General features: G+C 36.0%; 1 protein-coding gene and 1 long non-coding RNA gene across 7 annotated transcripts in view; one reads left to right on the top strand and one right to left on the bottom strand.

The window, feature by feature from the left end:
* LOC105193894 (neurotrimin) overlaps positions 1-27933 on the bottom strand; it is a 186232-nt gene that overhangs the window by 109590 nt on the left and 48709 nt on the right. The window lies entirely within an intron of this gene.
* On the top strand, positions 15-27925 carry LOC120358193. The gene is made up of 4 exons (XR_005575143.1): positions 15-603; positions 961-1186; positions 27165-27256; positions 27397-27925. It is a non-coding gene; the product is annotated as an uncharacterized LOC120358193 (long non-coding RNA).

The raw sequence follows: 27933 nt of genomic DNA, 5'->3' as shown, positions 1-27933 counted from the left end.
GCGCGCCGCGCCGCCCCGTCCACAGGTTGGTACGCGTGATGCGTCACTAGACGCGAGTAAGATCGAGGCTTCCGCGAGACGCGAGTGAACCCCAAACGGTTAACGAGACAAACTAGTCACGCAGGACACACAGCGCGGTGCTCCTGCCTCGAGTCTCATTCGTAGGTGACTGTCGGCCGTACGTAAACACGGCCGCCGCGACGCAATGCGCGAATCGCTCTGCCTAGCTCCGTCGCGCGACCTTAACCTTCAACGAGCCCGCGTGCGTCTCGAAAGTTTCGTCCATAAAGTTATCGTCATACATTTGTCTCTCGTGAACTACCGCAGCGTCCGCAGCGCGTGTACCAAACGTTGGCAATAATCGTGAGTATATGCGAGGCTACGTGCGTGGTCTCCGCGTTTCGCGTCGTTCCAAGTATGTCGCGAGTGTGGCGTAAGGAAATCGCATCGTACTACATTGACGAGAAGGTTTTAGACGGCGCTCGGAGGAGACTGTCCCCTCCGCCTCACCCTCTTTCCCTGCTACTGGGCGCAAGTTCTGAAGTGATGCGCAGTAACGAACGAGCGTCAGATTGCGATTGTCTACGTTAAGAAGAAAGTCTGGTAAGAGCTACTATATATCAAATGTATATATTTCGTTTAACTCTTTCAGTCACGCAATTCGGGAAGAGGATTTTCACATCGTGCATTATAGGTTTTTAGAGATCACTGCAGAATTCAAATCCGGTTAACAGAGAAACATTGAGAAAAAAAAAAATATATTAAAAACGTTATTCCTGGGATATAAATTTATTTCTCTGAAATCTTTATTTTAATACGCTAACGTTTCTCATGAATAATTTTTTAAATATCTTTTTCTCAATTTTTCTCTATTAATCGGACATTTGATTGAAATTATCTCGCAAGAGCTTTAATAACTGTCATCTAGGCTTGATTGTTATTGCTCAATTTTTTTTTCAGTATATCCAGTAATTAATTGGTCGCATCTTTTTCGACGCGTACGAGTATCCGAAAAAATGGAGAGAATAACGGCAAGACGAGAAGTAACGGACCGACCGCAAGCATCAGAGGTTGCAGGGTGGCTGGGTGATTATTGCGTCGCATTATTTCAACTCGTATCCGGGAGTGAATGAACGTCCGAAACAATGGAGCAGCCGGCGACGTGGCAATGACGGTGCGTCGAGCGGTGAGTGAATTCATTTGTTATATTCATGCGACTAATTGTACATTTATTTGGCGTTGCTATCCGTGCGAATTGGATAATAGCGCTAATTATATTAAGACTAACGAAAGTCGAAGAGATAATGAGACAGTGCACTGATAATAAAAAATTCGGTTTATATATCTTGATTGCGAGATATATGTATTAGTACATAAAAATTCTGCATATTCGATTGGATTAAAATTACAATATTTTGGTTAACATAATGTAACCAATTCGAAATTACTTTTCATTATAATAAAAAATTGAATGAATAGTGAATTATATAAATAATTCAAATACAAAAGTCTGATGTGTGTGTGACTAAATCTTGAGAGATACATAGAGATAATACATATAAGTCTTCTTTTTAAAGCTTAACTTAAAATCAGATTTTATTTAATATTTTCATGATTGACATTAAATGTATTGAATATTAAAGATCGGAGAATTTCGAAGAATTATATTTGCCTTAAAATTTTTGCTGGCATAATTATTAATTTATAATTTAATCCTTTTACTAACAAATATATTTTTAACATCAAAGAATATTTTAAAGAATTTCAAACAATTACTTTTATCTCAAATATTTCGGAGCAAATTTGAGGGAAATATGATTCTTCGAAATTTTTCCATCTTCAACATAAAGTATATTTAATTTAAGTGCAATTATTACTTACAAAATCCGAGTGGAGCGTAAATAGTTCTGCTCTGCTAAATCAAAGGGATAACTAGCGGTATCGCTACCTGCCAATAAATCGTATCGCGGATGAATAGCGTTAAGTTCCGTTCGCGTATCGTATGCTATCGTACCACCCCGCATCCACATGGAGACGTCGAGGACAGGTTGCGCTCTTGCAAGACGGTATCTAGAGGCGACCACATTTGCGAACGTTACCGCGGCTGTAAATCTCCTCGCCGCGCATCGGAGAGCTCGCAAGTAGATCATTATGCACGCTGCAGCCGTAATTTTGTCTTTCCCTTCCGTTCTACCCCCGGAGCGCATTTCGTGCTTCGGCGTACTGGAGAAACTCGCGGCATACATCGGCGGTTCCCTGGAGTGCCACTATATACATTCGACTGTGCTACCGAACTACCCAACGGAATATCGAGCCCGAAGTCGAACGTTATTCCCCAGTCTGTTGATTTATCGCCATTATTAATACTAGGATAATATTACGCGATACGGACCGTTAAAACCGGCGTTAAAATCCGCTTCCAATATTGCCGCTTAAGGCAGATACAGGTGCACGTGATGATCGATGGCCATAATCCCATTGCGAAATCCTTTAAATCCCGACGTCGGTGTTAAAAACGCCGGTGAGTTTTCGTATATGCTAACGACCGGATTGCTCGTAATAAAACTATTCCGTTCGTATACGACGTAATTCTCGAGTACTCGGCGAATTGGTACGCAGCGAGGAATGATTTTGTAACGCTCCGAAGATTCTGAAACTTCATTTGATTGTTGGTCTTATTCGTACCCAAAATGGAAATACATGAATCAAGTTACGCTCTCGAATGTCTTTTCGCCCGAATAACTTCTGAAATTGAAACGTTATCAGATGTTGAAATCGTCAAACTCTCGAATTATCTTATTCTATTCTAAGAATGCTCAGATAAATGAAATAAGGCGTTAAATACATTAGTTTAATGATTCAATACATGGCTGATTTTTTCCTCAAAGGGAGCAAACGAGAAAATTTTATTCTTTGTTAATATGACTTTACACATAATTTTACATTACGATTAAACAGAGTTGTATTTAAAAATAATATTTAATGTACATAATCGACTCGTGCTTTCATCGATTTAACCATAAATAAATATTGCTCTATGAAAGCTTAAAAAATATTTTAAGAAAGTAGTAATGTACGTGAAAAGATTAAAAAATACCATAAAGTTTGAATTATCTATTCATTTTTTGCTATAAAAAATATGTATTGTCATTTGAAATATGATAACAAAATGTTATTTGTGAAAAGTAAAACTTTGCTTAATTTATTAAATTTTATTAGAGCAGAAGGTAATATTATTTTGCTTTATTTTGTGTAATAATTGTAATAATCAGTATTTTAAATTAAAAACATTTAACAATTATGTTTATTATTGTGTTGATTAATCGAGTTTAGACTCAGCATTATAAAATATTTTGTTACTTAGGATTTTATTTATAAAAATATGATACTACATAATGAGTAAAAGAGAAACAGGTGTTATTTGGCTCTCCTCAAAAAGAGAATTACAAAATGGATTTTGTTTCAAAAGGCACAGTGTTTTGTCATAAAATTATTATATATATTTCTCCAAAATAAAAAAGGAAAATTTGCAGGATATACACATGCACATAATCTTTTCGCATGTAAACTGCAGTACTGAAAATCTCTATATTACACGTAATGTAAACTGTACATTGGTAGTAGAACTACAACTAAACTAAACACTAGAACTGTAACTACAAACTATCGAACTACTTCGATATAAAAACTTCAAAAAAGAGGCTGTATTAGATCTGTTGAGGCATCAGCTTGCTTAAACGGCTTTATTAACAAAATTCCTTGCCGCTGTTTAACTTTGCATAATTTCAAAAGTGTATAGTTGAATAAAATGTTAAATAACAAAAATACTACTCAAGTGTACATATATTCGTAAGATAATATCATGTTTAAAAAGAATGAAGATATGTACAATTAAATGCTAAAAAATATACCTTAGAAAAGTTTTGAAATACTCAAAAGTAAAAATACTTTGTAACAAATGTCAGCTAGTATATATTGGAATATTAACGTCACTGCATAACGGCAAATTATTAAACAAATCATCATTGAAATTTATGACTTAAGGGAGATATCACAAATGACTATAATGCCTATAAGGATTTTAATCTTCTCTATATATAAGATATCACCTTTACTTTTATGTATATGCAGGAAATTTTTCAAGTTGTTATAACACATAAATCGGAAGGATTTTTTATTTCACATGGAATGAGAAAAAATCGTTATAATGGACTGTCCAAATCTCTCAAAGCCCTTCTTTCTTATTCCTACGCAAGTAGGATTTTTTCGTTCGAGACGGTTGACGAGCATCTAGAGAAAGAAACTCGCGGAAACTTCTCGTTATGTTCTCCTGGGTTCACTCCTGTCCGTTGCGTAGAGAGAGCATCGATATCGACGACGGCGACAAGTCGACAAAGCGCACCGAATGCTCCGATTTCCCACACATAAAGCATTTTAAACGTGTACATACGAATCGTATGTATATACATATATATCAAAATACACGTATATCCATTCACCTTTCGACCTCTATCTGTCGAAGCATAGAAATACATCTACCGCGACTTTTCTGCCTTTCGACTGAAGGGGGATAAAATCAGTGATGTGAAACGCAAATGTTACGAAATCGTCCGAGGGATTTGAGAAAATGTGAAGTTTTAATGTGTTGCAGCGAAGACCGCAGTTATTTTAATATTTTTTTTTACGATATATTAACGAGCTTATTAGTATTAACATGTTTAATTAATAGATTGAGAAAGACTAAAAGCATCGATTAACTTGTCCAATTTAAGAACGATTTATATTCCATTTGTTTCCATATCTGTCGTTTGCAGATTTACTGGAATAAAGTATGGGTAAAAACTGCAACGGACTTTCAAATGAGTCAGTACATAAGTAGGAGAATGTAATTAATTTACTTAATAAAATATTGAGTTCTCTTATTTAGCTAAGGCTCGATCTAACCGCTAACGAGAAATAAAAACATCTTTCTTCTTAGTGATGATATTAAATAATATGGGAAAGGTGGCACATTTTATTCGCATTTTATGCAGATTGTGTCGGCTTATTTCAACGTTTATTCTGGCAGGAAGACGAAAGTGTGAATTTATATTACGGGCTGACTGCGTATGTACGGCCAGAAAGCTAGGAAGGATGATAAGCCACTGATATTGCCCATCGAAGCGTGATGCTTAGATTGGACTCGTTCCTTCCCATATCCATTCCACGTAATCACCGCGGGCATCGAGACCACTCTTCTCCCCGCCGGCAATTGCGATAATCTTCTGGCGAAGGGATAGCGATACGGCGCGGCAGGTAGGGGATGGCTGGCGCGAAAATCGGCGGGCGAATTTCCACGTCCTTACGATCGGATCAATTTGATTTGTTTTCGCTTTATTCGCTCTCGCTACTGCCGCCAAAGCGCTGCCGCCATAGCCAAAAAGCGATACTGTCGCGGCCGTTTCGTGAATCGATTTTCTAATAATACGCTACTCGGTGTTAGGCGTACACGTGGGTTGGGCGTTAATTAGTTTTTATTTCTGCGGAAATTGTATGCTAATTGCGGGTGTCGCTTGCAAATGCGTTCGCGTCTCATGGAAGCTTAATGGAGCCAATAACTTTCCCTTGAAATTTATGTTCTCCCCTATTTGCGTGCGATTTAATATGCAGATATGAGTTGCCCATTCTCTATGTAGTTTTGAAATTTATAGAAAGTAAAATGGCTAATATTTTACATTTATTATATGATAATTATAATTATTGTAGATTAATTAAATGAAAATTATCTCTATGATTGCGTTAATGTGATTTCCGTTTTAATTAGTATCGGCGATGTATGGTGATCTAATACGGCTTCAAAATTATGAATATGAAGTAATCGTGCGCGTTACATAATAATATAAATACATATTCATATTATTAAACATGATTCATGCTTGCACCGTACGTTTGCACTATAAACGTGACTATGAAATTAATCCTTCGATAAATCAAAAGCACAAAGCACATTGTGCGAAGAAAATTAAGGATCATAATCAAATTTAATACAGTATAAATGAAATATAATAATACTTATTTTTAATTAAATTACTTACAAATGCAATAAATATGTCTACAAATAAGATAAGAAATATTTTTCATCATTTTAACTGACACTACTATTTTTTTTTGCACTTTTTCAATTTAATTTAATAACCTTTTTTATTATCTTACAATGTAAAGTTATATTATGTCACTATTGTGAAAATTGTTTTAAAAATATTTATTAATTTACATGAAATTTTGCACAATTAACATATACCAATGAATAACAGTAATATGTAGTTAGATTCTCATAGATAGAACATGATAATTAATATTAATGTATTTAGAGATCTGGTCGTATCGTTCTGACGGGTTTCTTTAACGTACATGTTTTGCAAGATAAACAGTTATTTTATTTAGTAGTTTTATTGTAAAACTTATTATCTTTTATGTACTATAAGAAAATATTCTTTGTACAATATAAAAGATGTCATGACAGAGATAAAGTTTCGCTATGTAACCATTTATATCAATTACTTTTTATACGACAGTTTTGCATTATTTTAATAAATTTATATAAATATTGAGACAATTAATATCTCAAATATCTAAATTTGATATTTGACGAGTATAATGACGACAAATAATTTTTAATGCGTTCAAGAAGTAAATAATGCTTGCAATATAATACTCATAATAGTTATTGATTACTTAAATTTGTACGAGTATAAATATTCACGTATTTATTAGTGATTGTGTGTGTTAAAATAATATTTAAAAAAACATGAAATGTTTTTAATATTATTAATATATTACATGCCGCTCTGATTATCTATTTTTGTGAAAAATTTTAACAATCATCACGGAGGTAAATAATTGAACGATAATATTCGCTGGTGGAAATGCAATATTATCAAACATCGAGATTCAAAGCACATTAAAATATACATCTCTTTGAATCTCGATTGCAGATATTTGTAAAACATATGCAAATTATCTTCGATTAATTTTTTGGCTGTACGGAATAAAATAGCTATTACGACATAAATTTCCGATAAATGTACAAACTTGCAATAACGATAGCATATATCTACTCATTATTTTGCATTTGAATTCAAATAAATATATTTCGCAAGGATACGTATTAAGTATCATATATACGATTGAAATTTGAATTAATGACTATATTTCTCTTTTAATTTTTTTAAACATAATGTTTAACATATAAGCATATATATACGAACGATGATACTTTAAAAAACTTATTCTATCTTTAAAAATAAGATATTTTATTTCATACATTATGCAATATTAAATTTTACAATAATGACAGATATAAAAACTAATTGCTCTTAATTTAGAATAAATTAAAATTTTTTAGAACTATTTAATATAAAATATATAATACCGCATTTTTAAAATGATATGATTGTTCTCTTAAAAATCAATTTTATTTTTTTTTAAAGTTAACAAAAAATTATTAACAAAACTTATTTGTATTTTATTTTAATTAAACTTATTAATAAGGTCGTGTTAGAACTGTAATTGGATCGATATCGAGTTAGAAAAAATGGACAATAGAAGTTCGCGAATTATCTGAAAGTTGAAGACCCGTATGATCCGTAATTCGTAAAGCGCGACGTTTAAAGTCTGGAAGCCAATGAGAACTTCTCTACAAAGTACAATTTGATGGCCCGGTTAATTTCTTCGAGTTTATCGCCATTCAAGTCTCGCGAAGATCCGGTAAACGACGTGAATCGGTTCAAGAAGAACGAGACGCGAAACTTCGAACAAACTGGCGTTAAAATTAACGCGCATGCAATTTGAAAAATATTGCAGGAGAAAAAGATTTCTCATTCTCAATGTTGCTAAATATCTATTTACAAAAATTTTTGTGCACGGCTTAAGGCGGTACTAAAAAAAACTTTGGATAGTACATAAAATTAAAAATAACTATTTTTTTTTGTAAAAAAAATAATATGATTAACAAGAAAAAAATTATAATATAATGAAATAAACATTTAAAAAGGAAAATTTAATTTTATTAATCATACAATATTTTACTTTTTCATATAAATATTTTAAATCTAGATATAAAAAAATGATCAGTTTAAAAATTCCCCCAAAATTGCGTATATTTTAAAATCGTATAAAAATAACGTGCGTGAAAAGCACAATTTTCATTCCATTCAACAAATAATCATTTAATTCCGGGAGGGTTAAGCGGAACAACGAGTATTTTTGGAGGCTAATCGGGATTTGACCGTGCCGTCGTCCAACATTATTTGCGCATCGATTTGCGCCAACTGATTTTTCTATTGTCTCTCGCCGATGAAACGCCTGTTCGATCGGACACCGTGCCGAATGCTAATTCGCGTGGTTCAAATAGTTTTTCTACGTGACTTAAATTCCTCGAACGTGAGAGCCATTAACTGTCCGTGCCAGTGGCCGCTGCGCGTACCGATTGATCCCTCTTTGCATAGTAACAGAATGCAAGGTTCGCATTAACGAATTCGTCTGAATAGGCTCACATACGTCCGCATCAGTATCCTGTGGCATTCATGTTAAGGATCGTCCAATGCTGTTTCGTTAGAGCGAGTGAGCTTTCACGATACGCAATATATATCACTAAATCCAACCAACAGTTGTGGCATAGCTAACCGAACGTGCCAAAATGGCACGCATACTACATAGTTAAAAATAACGAGGTTGCAATGCTGAACTAGTATATTCTTTGCGAACATAAAAATCTAGAAGAATAGAGGTAAATCTTTTCGTTTTCACTCAGAGTACAAAGAGAACTAAAATTTTACATATTCTTTTTTAATGTACTGTCATGTACGTATGGAATTACATTTTAAGATCTTCATAAAACTGATGAATTAAAAAGAATTAAAGCAAAAAAATATATTTGTTAAAACAATAAATTTTTAAGTTTTGAAATTAATCGATTTTAAAAGAACTTTGTTTATATGCAAATACAACCTTTTATAAATATATACATATTAAATTTAATTCTTGCAAAAAGACAATGTAAATTAATTAAAAAATCAATTATATACTTTGTGTCAAGTTATAAATATTTTTTGTTATATATTTGCTATTTAGTTAAATAATGAAATAAAATGACTGACTCTACAAAAATGGTTTTAAAATATAAATTTAGAAATTTTAATATAACTATAACTTTTATTGATATTTATATCGATTAATTCCACACACAAATTGCCAATATTATATGATAGGTTACTTAATTTTAAAACAAAAGAAGTTTTCTCAAACTCTACTTATATAAAGCTTAATTTCCATACTTCATCTCCATAAAGATAAAATGTATTTTCATTAAAACTAAACGTGAAGCATGAAAATATTAACATTATTTTCGTTATAACATTCGCTAGTCCTAGTTATGCATAAAGTTATGACCGTGTTATGCACGGAAATAAGGTGTTCTTAAATTTAATAATTATTAGTTATAGCAATATTCGCTTCTACATACAGGCACACGTGCCACGTTTGTGTTTACTGTGCGCTTTACATTACTTACGCCGACAATAGGCGATCAGTCACGAAAGCTCCCCTTTTTACCTCAACGAGGTATCTCCATGCACGAGAGCGCGTACATAAGCACGCGCAATCTCGCGAACAGGTGGAAATGGCGCCTGTGGCGGTGTAACACAGCTCAAGGGGCACTCGAGCCACGACGACAACGATATTTACGTTAAGGCATAAATCACGGGCAACGTGAAGGTTGCCGAGGCAGCCTGCAAAAGCGAGAGAGAGAGAGAGAGAGAGAGAGAGAGAGAGAGAGAGAAGTGGCCGGGGAGAACGCGCGAACCGGATAGAGGAATTGGCATGCATGAGAATACCCTGGCATTCGATTTAATGCGGGTAAAGAGGTAAGATGCCGTGAGACGTATCTATCCTGTCTTATCGGATCTCGAAGATGTATATCGTCGGGCAACGAATACGAGCGCGGCTTCCACCCAACTTTTCCCCCCTCGCATTCCAAAGCGTTCCATCGTTCTTTCTTCCTCGATCCAGCTTTAGGCAGAGCGAATTCCCTTTCGATCGTAAAGCCTCACAACCTACAATCGGCCTTCTTCTCCCGGCCATCTGACGTATCGCCTTTTGCCTCCTCTCCTCCGACATTCTTTGCTATGAGTCCGAACATACGTTTTGACCGAACCGGACTTTCTTCGTTTTATCAGCCCTATCAACAGCATACATTCTACATCGTTACATTTGCCATATTTTATCCGTTATTTTCGAAATATCATCGGTTTCCGATAATCGGCACTGGACGGAACAACTGTGGCGAGTGCTCATCACGTATTCCATCTCCCAACAGCCTCGCTGGTGTGACGGATCAAGCCTAGATCGAACAGAGGAGGAGTAGGACGATAGGTAGTAAAAAAAAAAAACACTGGGAACCTGTCATTCGCCAGCGGCTTCCGCTCTACCGGCATTTGCCAGCTACGGACGGTGCCGGTCGTGTCGGCCGTGGGGTCGATCGCGAGAATGGAAACAGGCACTGGGTGCTCGGGGAAAACAACGGACATTTCGACTTCCAATTGTCGATGGAAATAGAAGGTCGCGTTAAGATTGAAATGTGTTTGAATATTTGAATACTCACATACCATTTACGAGAAGATATACCTCCATTTGCAATTGTATCTGAATAAAATAAATATTGATACGATTAAACGTTTATGACAGACTCTTTTACGTCTCTATTTTCGAATGTCTATTTTTATTTCTAAGAATAAACTTGAAATTAGACTTTTAAAACCGTAAAGACACGTTACTGTGAATTTGTATTTATGCATACCTGAACTGTACTTGAGTGTTCTAAAGCGAATAGCACTGTTTGGTACGACCAGGATTATCTCGGTCGCATGCACGCGAATTTGTTTGACAGTGTAAATACGATCCGACGTAATTTTTCATAACGCCCGGCAGAAGTGCATCGCTTTGTGCGAATATCGGGTAACGCTTGTTTCGCATATTCCATTCCACTGTGGCGGAGAAACATTTATTCACGGAGCGAATGAAAAATGAGACTACGCCATTATATGTATCGCGGCGAAACGCGTATGTCCGTGGCGTTTGTCACGATAACATTGCATTTTGCATGTTTTTACCAACCAAAATTGATCGTGCGCCTATTTCGACATGGTGATCAGAATTACATAACAATGACGCGCGCTGTGATCTCTATACGAACCGGAGAAACCGGATATATGCGAAGCAAATGAAATGCCCCGACGCATCGCGAAAATCCGGTGTGAAAAGCCGATTTTATCGCCGGAAGCAGCGAACGCTCTACAAGTGTTCCTGCTTAACTGAGAGGGTCGATGCCCTTCATTTCTAACACTTAATCTTTTCGTAACTGTAGGGGAACATACACGATAATCCGGAAAGTCGGAACAGACGTTCCATTGGATACGTGATTAATTGATTTCCCTCGTGCTCGAAGCCGGCGTCATACCAATAATTGCATTTTACGGCTTTTATCCCAGTATACCGTGACTTATCTTATACCGTGATGTTTCAGCTTTATCACTTAAACAATAAATCTGTACATCTCGAAGATTTAATAATATTAGAAACATTTTCATTAATAACCGTAAATTATATCTCCTTTTTCATTGATATAATTATATATTTTTTTATATTTAATTTATATATTTGTAATTTATATAAATAATTTATGTATTTTTTTAATTATGTTAGATCTCAAATATTATTAAATATAGTTCTTCGTATAGTGCTCGACTTTATTTTTTGCTTAATTTACAGTAGCTTTTCTATTTAATATAATACAATATTTATTGAACTACGATGCAAATAAGAAAACAAAATTTTTACTCTAGATTATTATTATTATTCTATCTTTACTTTTATCTTTACTGAAATTTTGCTCTGAAATTTGCTTTGAATTTTGTCACGCGCCGATATCGTGAAAATCGGATGTATCAATAACGGTTATTGCAAACAGCAGCGTGTAATGATAACTGGTCAATATGCACGAAGCCAAATTCAATAGCTTTCGGCTGAAATCGTGCACTATCCGTTATGAAAGTAGAAATGATGGTTGGCACATTGACAAGTGGAAGCTTGATTAATCGCCGCGAATGATTCAATATGAGCGACGTCTGTCTTGCTCGCAAACCGATCACCGATTATAGAAGTTCTCCTCTCATTAAGAGGATAGAGCGCCCGGGTACGCAAGTATCCAGCATCCATTGTCGTCTGCGAGTTGCGGAAGACGGCAGGTGGCGGGTACAAAGATGACGACGACGAACGAGACGGGGAAGGACGACAACGAAGACGGCGACGCCGACGCAAATCAAATATGTCATTTATATCTGATGAGCGCCGTAATGAAGTCGTTATTTGCCTGCGAGCAAAATGCTGAAAATGCAAATTGAGAGATGGGCGTTCGCGTCGTGACGCGCAATGCTCTTGCCTTCTCCTTTTCTTTGTCATTATATTTTCCTTGAAGAGCATGAGTACGTCGGGCCGGAGGGATGGCACCCTCTCCGTCGCGTTCTTGGTTAGCCATAATCTCACGTAACGGCACTGACGCAGCGTTTTCCGCGTTGCCCCGTTTCACAGCAAAGTTATTCTCGACTTTCTAAATCATTACTCGCGCAACACAACGGTCACCTGAAATTCGTCCGGCGATACGACGAGTGATAAATTGAAGGCGATTGTAACATTGTAAGCAGGTTACGGCATGGAGATATGAGTCGAGAGTTTTGCTATCTCTTCATGAATAATGGTACATATCTTAAGGAACAATTTTACCTTATCCCAAGGAATAAAAATGGACGTTGACAAATACCTGAATGATTAGATGATACTTTCAGTTTCTTTTGATATGTTTATTAAAATTTAGTCAGACTCTCATGTTTAAGAGCCGATTGTTTTTACATTTATCTTGGGATTACTTTCTGCAGTGATAGATGTAGCTTCAAAAGAAATGAGCGCGCGCGTGTGATGTAAATGTCTTGTCTCTATCTCCCGTAAATATTGTGCGGTGAATAAATGTCTATCTGTTACGTTCGCGATCGATATTTCAACAGGCAAGTCGTTTACATTCAACTTATAAGTGGCCACTCGTTCATCCTCTTGTCGTAGACGGTCGAGCAGCTGTTGAATATTGTAGCGATTATTAAAACCGTTGGATGCGCTTTTCAGTGCACCGTTCCCTTGCGAGGCAACGTTTTTTGCTCAATTATGAGTAACGTCATTGTCGTTTTAATTTTTCATAAATTCTGAATATTAGAAGACATGTAACTCGAACTTAACGATATGCTACGAGCTAGATTAAAATATCGCTTAATTATGCCATGACAAAGATATACAAATATCCTATTGTTAAATATTTAAATTCTTGAAATTATGTACGATTATTGAAAGGTGAAATTTTATGAGAATAGTATATTTCTAATTCATCTTTTATTCATTATTTTATTTACGAAACATAAATATTTTGAACTTATTCGTTCATATGTTACTTTAATAATGTGTAAGTTTGAAATCGATTATAATGGAGAATTGATAAAGTGCTTGTGCAAAAAGTTATACATTATATGTATGAATTATACGCTGATTATAAATATTAATCAGAAACGATATAATTATAAAGTCTAATGCGAATTTTCCTTGACAAGTTTTATCAAACCTTGTTTTATCATGTTTTAATATTCAGTTTGAAATGTTTAATTCATTATATTAGAAATTTACATAAACACTAAAATAATGTTTATTTAAAATTAAGTTAAAAACAACGTTTTATTACCTATTTCTACTTTTAGAATTAAATTTGTCCTTTCAGCATTTTTATTGTTTACAAAGGATCAAATGAATGAAATTCTCGTATTTTTTAAATACTTAAAAAAATGCGAGAATGTCACTACGAAATTATAACTATATTATGGTCATAAAAAGTGAGAAGCAGCTCAAGTGAATTAGATTCTAATGGAGAGAGAGAGAGAGAGAGAGAGAGAGAGAGAGAGAGAGAGAGAAAGAGAGAGCTATTCAGGAATATTAATTTACCAAAGTTATTGCGCTATAATTTGATCAGATATAATCGAGCAATCGATAAAGTAGTTATCCGAATGAAGACGATTTTGTATACGAAACACACAATATATTGAATTAGACACATTACGAGCCACATCTGTACAAGTGCCGTCGTTAGTAGCGGCAATTATTAGCACGACTAAACTGCCACCGCAGTTAACACCCATCTACCGCCATTCCGATCGTGATTCTGTTACTGCGCGACGTGTTCTAAAGTCATTCCCCGTGTTTCGACTCCCGACGCGTTCCTTGCCAATTATCGATGTTGGCCAACGGCGCCGCGGCCGCGACCGCGGCACGTAGCCGCGTGGCGTGGCGCGTCCCGCGTGAATTTCGAAAGTTGCTCGTACTTTAAGTTTTGACGAGAACGAAGCGCGCACGCATCACCTGAGCCTGCCCATCTGTAAACAAGATTTATCAGCGAAAACGTTTTAGCGAAACTTTCTCTCCCACGAGTAAAACCTGCTTCTGACCGAACGGCGTTGCCTCAAACCCCCGGCCCCGCTGGCGGCGCGGGGATGCTTCTCGATAGGAAATATTTCACTTCGACGAACACTGGGGGATATACGTAATTCCCAATGCATTTTATCCCCGCATTCGCTGTACCAGCGAGAGGTCACGTTCGCGTTCCGTGCTAGCTGGGCCGATGGGGGATTCAGATTTGTGGCGAAAGAATAGGTGGAAAGGGGGGTAGCGACGGTAATGAATGGAGGGCAGAACAGCGTAGAGATTTCGGGTTAAGAGCGCCCTGTATATCTTTGCCGTGGCAATAATCCTTTTTTTTCCTGCGGCGGTCATAAGAATTATTATCAGAGTGATATACGATCTGCGCGCGGTGGCTGATACAATACGATACAGCGGCGCAAAGATCGGAATACCATATGCGTGAAATGGGACTCGGTGCGAAATAATATACGGCCTCGTTTAATCACGGATGCTTCGGAACGGTTTTGTGCTGATCTCGGTTGAAATTAATTTCCGCGTTTTCGCGCGAAAAACTTACCTCTCGCCCTACAAACTTCAGTGGTTGCCGAGACCACACAGCAGAAATTTATTCGCGAATTAAAGTAGTAGCGGATATATTTTTCGCGTCTCGTAATGCAGTTCGTATTATTGTCGAGCACAATGGTCGCTTCTCTCACGATAAGCTTCTCCTTGCGCCGAGTATTCGTTTACGAAAAAAACTGCGATAGTCACTACAGTTCGTAGCGAAGAGATTGAAGCGGGAAAGCGACGATCGTTCTTGTGTACTCAGTCTTACTATCTCGCTTGGATCGGTTAACCGGTTTAAAGTCTTTATTTGTGTTCTTGACAAGCCGGAGGAAGGTAGAGCGCCGGAGGGAGCTCACGGCTCTTTGGAAGTTGAGGTATTTACGATCGTGTACCGGGCGTATACAGAGTCACGAGGAAGCGGGAACGGAAGGATTTGCGAGTAATTAGTAGAATGCAATTAGTTAATGGTCATGAGGGGGTTGGGCGGCGGGGCGATGGTTTTAGACCCTATAATCCTTCCGCTTTCCCATCTCTGTTTTGCACCCCTAGGGCAGGGAAGTCGGAAATTTGAAACGGGCGATGGTAATTATGATTTCGCGTATAAGCACGTTGAAGTTATTACGATATGCGTTATGAAAGATTGAAAGCATGACAAATAGTTACTCTATCCGAAAGAGCTTTAATGTAATTTACGTATTCCGCGATACATTCGCTTTTTTTTTCATTTCTCTTAAAGCGCTTTTAATTCTCATACGCCAATGATACGCGCATTAAGTTAAAACCGAGGTAATATTCTAAAGGGTCCATATATATATATATATATATATATATATATATATATATATTCCTAGCCTAGATTTCACAATCCCTTTTTTATGAAAAAGATATTAAATAAACGCTACGTTCATAAAATGTCGTTTTATCATTTACACTGGTATCCGCGCCAACGGCATAATCCAGGAATTCAGTTTAAAACACATTTGCCTTTATGCAAGATATCGTGCCGCGGCGCACGTCTATGCATAATCTTGGGCACGTAGTACAATCGTGCTTAAAATAAATTTTATAACAACAACGCTGAGAATGATCAAACAATTCAATAAATATGAGCGCGACATAAAGGCGCGCGTAATAAAGATCTAGAAACGATTTGGTGACTTCGTTTTAAGGCATTCTGAATTTCAACGACATTGCACCTTCGATCTTCGGGCCGTTTTATGTCCCGAGCATATATAACAGCCTATAAAAATTCTACGAAGGCGAAATTATACGATCAGTTTACTGATCGTCTATATATTCTTTCCTAGCAACAATCCGCGATGCCAAAGCAGGCTGTCGTTTACAGCTATCGCTAATGGATCGCGCAATTAAAATGCTGTCAGCCGAGACGCGCGTTAGACATTCTTGAACCAAAAATGGAGATTCACAATATCGGTCTTACGGCGTGGGCGACGGCAGTGATAAAGTTATAACAGCCCTCTTTCGACGGTGACGCCACAGAGATGCGAGCAACAACCTCCGTCCGCAATAAAGTTTAACGCGTCGCTCTCATTTTATTGCGCTTGCCGGATGTAGTATACACGTATACGTACGTATACACACACGTATACGGGTTGCAGAGATAGAAAATGGTCGCCTTTTGTCAGTTCGCGCGGGAAGGCGACTTCGAGCGTTAAAATACTCCGACGAAGAAGCTTCCAATATGGAACTATGGCTACGAAACAAACCGAGTCGCTAGATTATGACATAAACTGTGTATTATTGTCGTCATCGCGATGTTCGTTTCTAAAATAAAGCTCGTAGCGACAGCAACAATTAGAAACTCCATATTACTTTTAATTTAAATCTGCATAATGGAAATACTGGAGATGTAGATTTGAAGTAGGTCGACGATACTCGAATTAATTATAAGCGTAATAAGTATTTAAAAATAGATAGTATGTATTTATTATCGTTTTCTGTTCTTGAAGTAGAATCAAATAAGATAATTAAACGTATCGAATAGAGAAACGCAGTAAATTTGCATTGGCAAAACCGATATGCATTAATAATTTCTTATGTAATAATTATATAATATTATGGTCAAAATAATTAGTTTTTAATTATTTTGTTACAGTTATTAATTCTCTTCATAAAAACGTATCAGTAATTATTAGTTGTTTTTCTGTGATTTCGATTAACAGAGCAATATTCTCATTGATCGGATTCAGTGTATTGGTACTGAAAGACAATACATCATTGATTGTAGTTATAAATATAGCACTGTAAACAATAAAATTTCACTGATTCTGATTTTGATAATAGTTATTTAATACGTATTTATTTTATAATAATCTCAATTTAGAATATCTAGAGTACTGTTTACAATTTAGAATACACTTAAAAGATTTTATGGATTTCAATGTTATACTTATAACTATATCAATCTGTGAAATGTGCACTGTTTTTTAGTCGTAATTCACTAATTTCGATTTAGAGAGTAACGTTTTCCTGTACAATTGAAATTTATTATTGCTTTTTTTAATACACGTAAAATTCTAAAACTTTAAACAAAATCAATATAATCGTTTAATAGAGAAATTCTGCTTCAATCAAACTCCCTCCGTTCCATAGACGTTTTTTCGGAAAGTGTAACTACTATTGTGCAACGAGAGACCGTACGAAGAGGATAATAAGACTGACTTTGTCCGGGAATTGACGTAAGAGCCTGAGGAGTCGCAAAGAGATTTTGACACAATTGAGCTACCTGTATATACTGCAAACACTGCAACTACAGACGCGCACGAATGGCGACGTTGAACGGCCGATAATTGAATGGAGGACACGTGGACGAAGTCGCCACGCCAACAGCTCGGTAGCCGACGAAAATCGGACTGAGATTACTGCTTCAAATATGAGAGAGTTAACAGATACGTAATTCTGCTTATCTCTGATATACTTCTTTTCGCAAAGAAAAAAAAATGAAATTATCTGTCCAGAAAAGTACTCTTTTTGAAGTAAATCAAAAGTTAAAATTGAACTGATCAGTTAAAATAAATTGATTAAAATGGTTAAAGTATTTCATACAGTCAAATAACTATTACTGGAATAACTATTACTTTAAATATGGAAAAAATATGGATTATTAAAAAAAAATTAGAATTTTGTGTAATAAATGTACTAGTAAAGTATTAAAAAAAATATATTAACTTTGGTTTTGCATAATTTATTTGTCAAACATAATTTTTGCTAATGAGGCTCGATTTTTAAAAATAAATTGTGACACAATTCGCGGAATACCAGAGTGTCCTGGAAAGTTTCACCAATTCTCGAAACTCCATAAATTACATATAACTCGCAACTCGTCTGTGTGGAGCCGCAACGAAACGAGGCTGAAACCGATCTAACGGAGCACGACTAGATGAGAGACCCTCCTACCTGGTTAGGAAATTGGCGTTGACCCGTAACCTCGTTAAAGCTCATCTGGCGGGAGGATATCCGCGCTTAGAATTTCTTTCGGCCGTGAGAAGACCATCAAATCCACCTACCTTTGTTTTATTTTTGTTTCTCTTTTCATTCTACTCACTTTTCCCCTTCGGCTATCCTTCCCCTTTCCCCTTCTATCCCCCGACTATCCTGTGCTCTTCCTACGCGAGACTCCAAAGAAAGATCCGGTTATGCGGGCGAAACATCCTCGTTTTGCGAGGCTGAGAGCCCCGAGGAGGAAGCCATCGAGATAAGTAAACGGTCGCGACCGCGTGGTGCAATTCTTTAAACGCTGCAGCTGCGGTACCGGGCCAGGAGGATATTTCTCATGAATGTTTCAAACGAAATTGCGGATCTAACCCCACGGCGGGGCTAAATCATTTGAAGGCCTTCGCGCCACTTCTCTCCGACCATCCCGCCTTTTCTTACTCGCTTTACCGCGCGCGCGGCTTCCTCCGTTTCCGCCCCTCCCTCTCCTTCTTCTACCTATTTACCCTCGCGTTCGTTCTTGCTCCGTTTTTCTCACTTGCTCCGGTTTACCATATCGTTCCTCTTTCTTTGACCTAGCGCAGATTCACCGTTTCTCGATCTCGTTTTCTTCGGTTTGCTTCACGGCTCTTCTTGTCTTTCCCTCTTTCAGGACACATCAGAATCTAGATTCTCCCTGCAGGTGAGGGCCGCGTTATCACCGAACAACGTAGTTACGGTCTTCGCACCGCTGGTTTGGATGGATATCTATAATGCATGGCTCGCTTTATTCGAGATTTCTGATCTTCAACAAGGCTTAGCTTTCGCGTTGAGTAAATCGAGTAGACGAAGGAATAATGAATTCTTAAATATTCGTTCAGTCCGCACGTATAAGAGCGTCGGCTGCTAGTGTTCAATCTACTGCGAAAATTTATATGTTTCTATCTTTGTTTCTACCGCATGATACGACGATGTCGACTGTGTGGCACTTCTTATTACTATTGTGCGCTCACTCCCGGCGAACAGAGTTATTTTCACATGCAGCTACAGTGATTTTATTGTTAACGCAGTGAATTTTAATAAAGCCACGTTGATCATACGGTTAGCGTTACATAATACGCCGATAAATTAATAGGCAACCATGCACACTGCATTAACGAGCGATGATGCGTAATACATCGTCATTGTACCGGTATACTATGTTGCGTTGTGGGACTTTTGAATGGAGCATAACTGCTCATTAAATGGAAATGCTATCAACACAATATTCTGGAGTTAAGTCTGCACATTAAATTAGTGAGCTGTTAAAAAATATGGACATTTTCAACTTCCCTTCGAAAAACTTTCATTTGAAGAACTTTGGAATTGGACTTGAATCACTCACACATTTTAAATTTTAATAAAAAGTGAATAAGTCAGTCAGATTGAAAAAAAGTTATTTTAAGAAAATTAACTTTTTTAACTTGGAATGAGGATTATTATATTATTCTTATATAATTTTCATAACTGTTTATATTCGATGAATGATTCATAATATCACAAGTATATTTTGCATGCTCTCTATTAATATAAAGAATTATTAAATTAATCAATCACACTGTCGTGATAAACTGGCCGATCGACGGATTTCCAATTCCTGCTTTAGAGTAATGTTTGTTGTATTAATTTTATATTCATGTTTAATGGACATTATTTTAATGAGACAACACCGTTTACTCTAGAGATTATTGATTAAATTCAGTCATTAAAGGTAACACACATGCAATAGCCATAATTTATATACATGTGGTTTGTAAAATTAGAACGCAGATTAATTTGTTATATGTTGTTATACAAATAAATAAATATATATACATAAATATGTAATTAACTTTTTTATAGAAAAAAAATTAATTTACTATTCTGCGTATACACTATTATACATATGAGCGCACACATATTAAGTTGGTCTAACAAACTTGAATAATACAATTAAAACATTTGTTAGTTATAAGTAATACTTTATTTTTAAGTGCCAAACTTAATTTTGCTAGAAGCGATATTCAATCGCTTTTACTTCGATAGCGCGATATATCGAGCATTGCATCCATTACGCTATTCCCTTTATCAACTAATATCAAAACCAAAACGAAACGATGCACGTTTATGATGCTCTGGTGAAATTAAACAGGCGCGATGCGTTAATTAGAGACAAGTCGATTAAATAATGCAGACTGGCACGACTAAAATGACGGATTAAATTCAGGCCGCCGCTAACGAGGCGAACCGTCGTTCATCGTTGCGGCGCAGTCGGAAATATAAACGTATCTGGATATATACGAATTGCTGTTGCACAGAATGAAGCACTCGCGCGTCCGTGAGTAAAACGCGGACACGAGAGAAACGAAGTACCCGCTTTTCCTTCTTCCCCTGCTACCGTTTCTCCATCCTCCTGCCATCGAACATACGAAAAAGAGAAACCGGCGACATTTTCCAGCAGTTCAAGAGCGGCAGCTGCTCCCTTAACGAACGTTAAGCTAAGTAAGAGCGTTAACCCCCGCGTCGCGGTAAAAACCGCGTGCGAACCGTCCGCAGCTGCGGCAGGGTCGCGGTACTTTAGGTAACTTTTCCGCTAATGCTCATCCACGGGCAAAAGAAGCTGCCGCCCATGGCGTGCGCGCCAGCCCGTAAGAGAAATGACCGGCCGAAGAATTCCATTAAAATACATTAGATCCTGGGCACGCGTTCTGTACTTCGGCACGATCCCTAATGGAGTTTCTATCCAGATGACTCGTTGTTACCTCCTCGCTGAAAGTGTAATCGATATATAACGTTCGATCGCTTTCCAAACATTGAATAAAGAATGGCTAAAACGTTTCATATTTTATACATGAAATATATATTCGTATATCCTTTTTTTTCATACATCTTTTTTATTTTTCTTTATACGAGTATTATTAAATGTGAAATGTATTAACGGAAAACGTTAATATATTAAATGCTTACTTTATGAGCATTTTAAATTATTATGATATTATATTGAATAAAAAGGCCAAGAAAAATTTGATTATAATCTCGTTTAAAGATAAATTTGAGAAACGCGCTTTGATCTTAAAAATAAAATTATGTGAAACTATATTGAAGCTTCTTTGACAATTTTGATGTTAAAGGGAAGATAAAGATAACCCGTACAAGACTCAATTCGATCTTTGCCATTGTAGATGCGCGAGATTGTAACAAGAATCCACAAGATTAGATCGGCTCGACGATTGTATTTCCGCGAACGTGACTATTGTAGCAGTCTTACGAGAGGAGTTTGTGTACGTGCGACGAGGACTGGAGACTCACTGTACCGTTCCGACGAGGTCCTACGATCGTGTTAAACAACTTGCGCTCAATTTGCACATGCAACCCCAGGAGTTTACACTAGGTGAACCCTTGACGATAATGCGCTTCTACGGTGTTAGCTTCGAAGGGAACGGACAGTAGCCGACTACGGGATTTTTCTCACAATACTCGAGAGAAGGATGGGGAATCGATAATAGCTGTGTGTATGTGTTCGCTATACGTTATTCGATCGAAATAGGAGGTTTGCAAAGGCGTCGACATATTATCAAAATTTTAGCGATCTAAATTTGCCTCCGTAAAGTAGCTGCATGTAGCATTTATGACAATAATAAGTTAAATATTCAGCATGCTGCAGCGTTAAATGTAAAATTTGCAAAAAAAAAAGGAAACGTTGAAAAGACATAAAGAATTTAAACTATTTATCAGCAAGAATCTAAAATTGATTTTTGCTCATGTCGTTATGATAAAATTGTGATAAGTTAAATAAACGGAGAAAAATAAATAGAAATGATATAGAAAAATAAACCAATGCAAATAGAAATAATTATATTAGACGTACAAATAATCTAAACTTTTTGGTTTTTAAATTCAAGGTGTGTTTATTTTAAAAGAAAGCAATACAAATTGTTTCAATTAAAGTATTTGCCGTTACTTCCTATAATTTTAAACCATCTTTCGGGCAACTTATGGATTACATCTCGGTAAAATGCTGTCTATGTCTTTGGACGTGATAAAGTCATCAAGCTATTTTCGGATCTCATTCGCTGATTAAAATTGCGTATCAAATAAGGCGTGTCGATCAGAACAAGTAATTCGAAGGAGCTATATTTAGTGCATACGCCATGCCGCAAGACATCCCAGCCAAGATTCATTATGTCTTTTGTCTTGGAAGCAACGTGTGGCCTGGCGTTGTCATGCAGCAATTTCACAGGACGTTCTCCTTTGCCAGTATATGGGCGTTTTCGTTCCAATTCCTGACTCAAGCGGTTTAATTGACGTTGGTACAAGTCCGCAGTAACTGTTTCATTCGGTTCCAACCGCTCATAATAAATCACGCCCTTGATCAGACCTTTCGAGAGCCTCCAGGGCGTTGTTGGTCGGTCAGATAAAATTAAACCGCGTTTTTAAAGCGCTTAAACGAAAATGCGCAAACATCGTACGATACAACGCCTTCGCTAAGAAAATCGATTTTTAATATAGTTATACGTTAACGTTACATAACTATGAAAGAACAGGGCTATTAATTAATTTTAAATTAATTTTTTAATTACTTACAAGAATTTGGATTATTTATTTGTAAAAACAGACAAAAATAAGAGAAACAACAATTTTCGTTAATTTGCAATCAGTTTCTTTGATCTTGAAGTTTTGGTAAAGTATAATTTGGCTCTCAACGATTACGGCGCGGCGCGGCGTCCACGCAGGCCGTGTGACGCATTTTCCAAGTCACATTCGTTTAGCGTAGGCAATCTCGGAAGTTTACATTACGCAAAGTACCTTCAATGACACGAATTTTCGAAACTTTCCAATCTTTCTTTTAGCGAGAGCGACAAACTTTATTCCATTACCGGAGACGGGAAGTGCGCGTAAAGTTACTTCGAAGATCGCGCGTAATGAAACGCGTTTGAGGACAAACAAGCGCGAATTGGAAATAAACACGCTTTACGCGTACGATATCGCGTGGATCATCGCTTGAATGCCTCCAGGTGACAAGAAACACATTTATACGTTTGCATATGCGAATACGCGTTCACGCAATCTCGATAGAAGTAAAATTACAATAAAAAAGATATCAATCTTATGTAAAGCGGAAACGCAAGTTTTTACCGCGGTTCACATCGGCAGTATAATTATGATGAATTACGGGTTGTTAAACGCAGTGCAGAGTATTGAGCAATTAATCACGAGTGTCGTGACGTGTCTGGCGTGCCGAAAACGTCACGCATACTGGTTTTCATATGCAAGCATGATAGTTTAACGATCTATTATCCTCTGTACGCAATAGCGAAGCCGAGATTCATAAGACGGTATCATAAAACACGATTTCACGCGTAAATCTTTGTAATATCATTTGTAATATCACGCCGCGGAAATTCAACCATCGGGGAATAGCGCGCGGCAACGGCATGAAAGATTCCTTTCGAGGATCCCTCGCAGATTAAATCGGCGCACCAATCGTGTTTGCGCGGACGTGACTGCGGATCGTCAGTTAACCTTCCTTGCAGCCAAACTCCTGTCTGCTCGATCGATATCCCTCTAAATAAATAGGGAGGTTTGGGTCACGGCCATTAAACGAATTAGCTACGTTTGATTTTATTGACTTGACTCTTCTCCACCCGCGCCAATGTTGCTTTCCAACTCGTTCCTTTTTCTATAGTTGTATAGACGGATCTATAAGCGAGATATGAAACACGTTCGCCGATTGATATCATTTTTATGTGATATTTCAGTACGATCGTTAGCGGCTTGAAGGGTAACTTGAATGCAGAACATCGTTATATGAATGACAAATATTTTAACAGCGTGTGACGCATGCTTCTCTTATTATCTTTTTAATCTTTCTGAACACGAACGTTCGACCCAATTTCGGTTTTTCGTGTTTCGAGTGCGAGATTCCGTAAATGGCCATTCATAAATTAAGAGCTGTTTGCGAAGCGTCAAAAGCAGGCAACGGCGTATGATTGATTTAAGAGACGCGATAAATATAGATCTTGCTGACGACGCTTTTGTAGTACGCGCATAAACGGATTATGAAGGTTTTCAATCGACCGACGGTACCTCGTCGTTTGTTCGCGCGAACACAATTTCAGAAAATCACAGACCGGTGATATCTTTCTCTCGCCCCAAATCACACGGCGGTCGGCAGACTCGACATCCTTTTCGCTGCTTCACGCAGGACACGCCACGATCGCAGTAACGTCGAACTCGTGAGGCGTGAAAATTCGATTTATCGATAAACGGATTTACAAACAACCCGCACTTTGTCGAATTACCTAGTTTGATCCTGAGAAAAAGCGTCAGCTTTTTAAAGCTTTCAAGCTATAACGAGACTTTTTCAATTGTATAAAGACTCTTTCTACTTCGGTATTAAAAATAAATGAACGATCGTTATCGATCGTTTTATTAATACTTGTGTGTACTTTACAGAAAGAGAAAAAGAACAATGAGAAAGAGAGAGAGAGAATGTAATAAGCTTTAGTACAATTTTTGTTGGTTAACGATAAATATAGAAGATATAAGAATAGATAAAATTCTTTCAATTAATGCGAATTGTACATTGAAAGAACAATTTTGTTGAAGTACATACAAATTTAATTATAGACACAGATTTGAAAATAATTTTATTGAATCATTAAAATAATTTACGTAGAATGTTTAAATTTAGTAGTTATCTGCTAAAACTTGTTAAAACTTTTTACGCTATTGTTCATTTTGAGCATAAGTATTTTGATGGTCTAACGACAAAAAATCATTTTTAAATCTGTATCCTGCTAAATCTGTACATTCTTTAGCAAAACCATTCATGTAATTTTTGAAGAAATTTTGTTTATCGATCTGCATTTTTGTTTAATGAATTTTATTTTCTAATTTTTAACGTGATTTAATATATTAAAATTACTAATATTGAAGCAGACGATTAATAATACCAAATTGATTAGTATAATAAGAAACTTTTAATGTTGTATATAAATTATTCAATCCTTGTTTTAAAATATTTAAATGTTTAATTAATTACGATTTTCTCTTGAAGAGATTTATTAAATCAAATTAAATTTAAGTTTGAAAGTTAAAACTCTTCTTCATTATATGATTAAGAAAATTAAAGTAATATAATTTATTATTATCGTTTTCTTTCAAATTCATTCATTGAAATAGATTCGTTATTAAGAAATAAATTCATGTAATTTTAATAAATTACGAAAATAAATTGATTTTGCGGTGATTTAATTTTATTTACTTCATTTAAAATCACAATACACTATTTCTTGATTTATTAAAATAACTCGATTTTATTTTTAGCCAAACGTACAAATTTATCGAAAAATAATATAAAGCGCAATGAATTAATTAATAAATATTGATTTCGATTAAAATCATATATTTTATTCCTTATATAAATGTTAGATAAATAAAGATAACAGTCCATTTTTATCAGTATGAATATGAAATGTAATTAATAAAATATTTAACATACATTTAGCAGATTATCAAATATTTTATTAAATATTTCTTAGTGGCAACATATCGGCTTGCGCATAACATTGGCATTTTATTTTTATGGTAACGCTAAGAGTACACAAAATCGTCATATTATTTGGTCTCATAATTTGGCAGATAAGAGAATTACTTCGCAGTTTTATTCCTCGATAGGTGGCCGTGATATTTAAAAGAGAGCATAATTATTTCTTACGAACATTAAAAAATTATTTTGCATTTTAATTAAATATTCACAAATATGTCATGAATGTTTATCGAGCAGTCATTTCGCGATTTATTTATTATACTTGAAATAAAAGTCCAAAGTAAAAGTTATAATTTATCATTTTATAATATGAAAACGCAATCATTACTGCTTCAATGAGAATACGTTCAGATTTAAATATATCTTGCATTGTGCGTTCAGATTTAAAGCACAAAAATAATATATGAATTGTTGGATGAAATGATTCTGGTAACAATAAGCTACGAGTTAATTTAGAAGAGCACTATTGTGCTGTATGCGAGCGTGTATTTATTTTACACTATGTACAAATATTTCGTAGCACCTACGAAATATTTATTATTACATCGGTTTGCGCGCGGCCTTGGTATTTTGTTTTGTTTTTATAACGTATATCGCGACATGTTAACACGAAGTTGCTGCGCTGTCATTTCAGCGGTAAACTTCGAGCGTAGCAGGTAGCGACGCGGGTCCATTATATCTTTTGAAACGCGTTTGCAGCAAATAATAAAAAACTAGAAATTTCCTACAACCATGAAGCTGTTAGCAGTCTGTGCGATTAATTTTTACAATTAAAAGGCCGTAAACTTTCGATGATTTTTTATTGAAATGGACATTTTGCACAATTAAAAATTATTTAAAGCAGAAATCTTTTGTCATTTATTGCGCTGATTAATTTTTTAATTTGTGGGTAACGAGAGAATAGGTTATAACTGTATACGTTTGTACTTCACATTATTCTTTCGCCGCGACGTAATAAGGTGCGCATTGTATGTAGTTAATAATGGTTAACGGTTGGGAGTGCCGTGCAATGTATCGTATATTGGTGTGTGATTATTGCACACGTGATCGTAATTAACTGTATTTTCTCCAGTGTTGTGTGAGTGTCACGAAGGGGTCACGGAGGAGCTGAGAGGAGGAGGAGCGGCCCGGGGAGGCGTCGGGCAACGGCGGAGCAACCGTGAGGTATTTATTATTTATTATTTTATTTATTATACTTGTATGCGGAGTTAATTGTTTCTAATTATTTTATGAAAGCGACAATTATTTTGTGAAATTTTAACAATATTTTGGACGTTGCTGTAATTTAAATATATTTGTTACAGATCAACGTAGTTGTTTGTAACTCCGCTGCTGCGCATCGTATCTGTGAGTAATAAATCATATTTTATTTTAATTCGAGATAATGGATCTGTGAAAACTATATTAGATATACATAAGGTATACGTAAATGTATTTACGTATCAAATTAAAAGCATAAACATGTTATAAATAAATATATCATTTCACAGATCCATTAAAATGACTTAAAATGAATGGGCTGAAAAAGATTTGTTTCGATATTTAATTCTGAAACCATCCATCGATTTATTATGCATGAGAATACATAAATACGCGCATATACACATGAACAAAGCTCGCGGAAAATTATTGCAAAATTAATTTTGCTTGTCGTTTATACAACAGTGTGTGGAATATTTTATAACGTTCCATGCTGAAAAGAAAAAAAATATATAAGGTACCTAAGCTAAATAAGGTCCAACACTATATAAAGTCCATTTTTATAATTTACTATTTAAAAACGCACAAATAAATTGAAATCTTTAACAATTTTTTTGTAATCTAAAAAATATAAAACATAA

This window comes from Solenopsis invicta, chromosome 6 (genome assembly GCF_016802725.1).
Source record: "Solenopsis invicta isolate M01_SB chromosome 6, UNIL_Sinv_3.0, whole genome shotgun sequence".
Taxonomy (NCBI): domain Eukaryota; kingdom Metazoa; phylum Arthropoda; class Insecta; order Hymenoptera; family Formicidae; genus Solenopsis; species Solenopsis invicta.
Note: the sequence above shows the minus strand (reverse complement) of the source record. Positions and strands in the feature narration are given on the sequence as shown.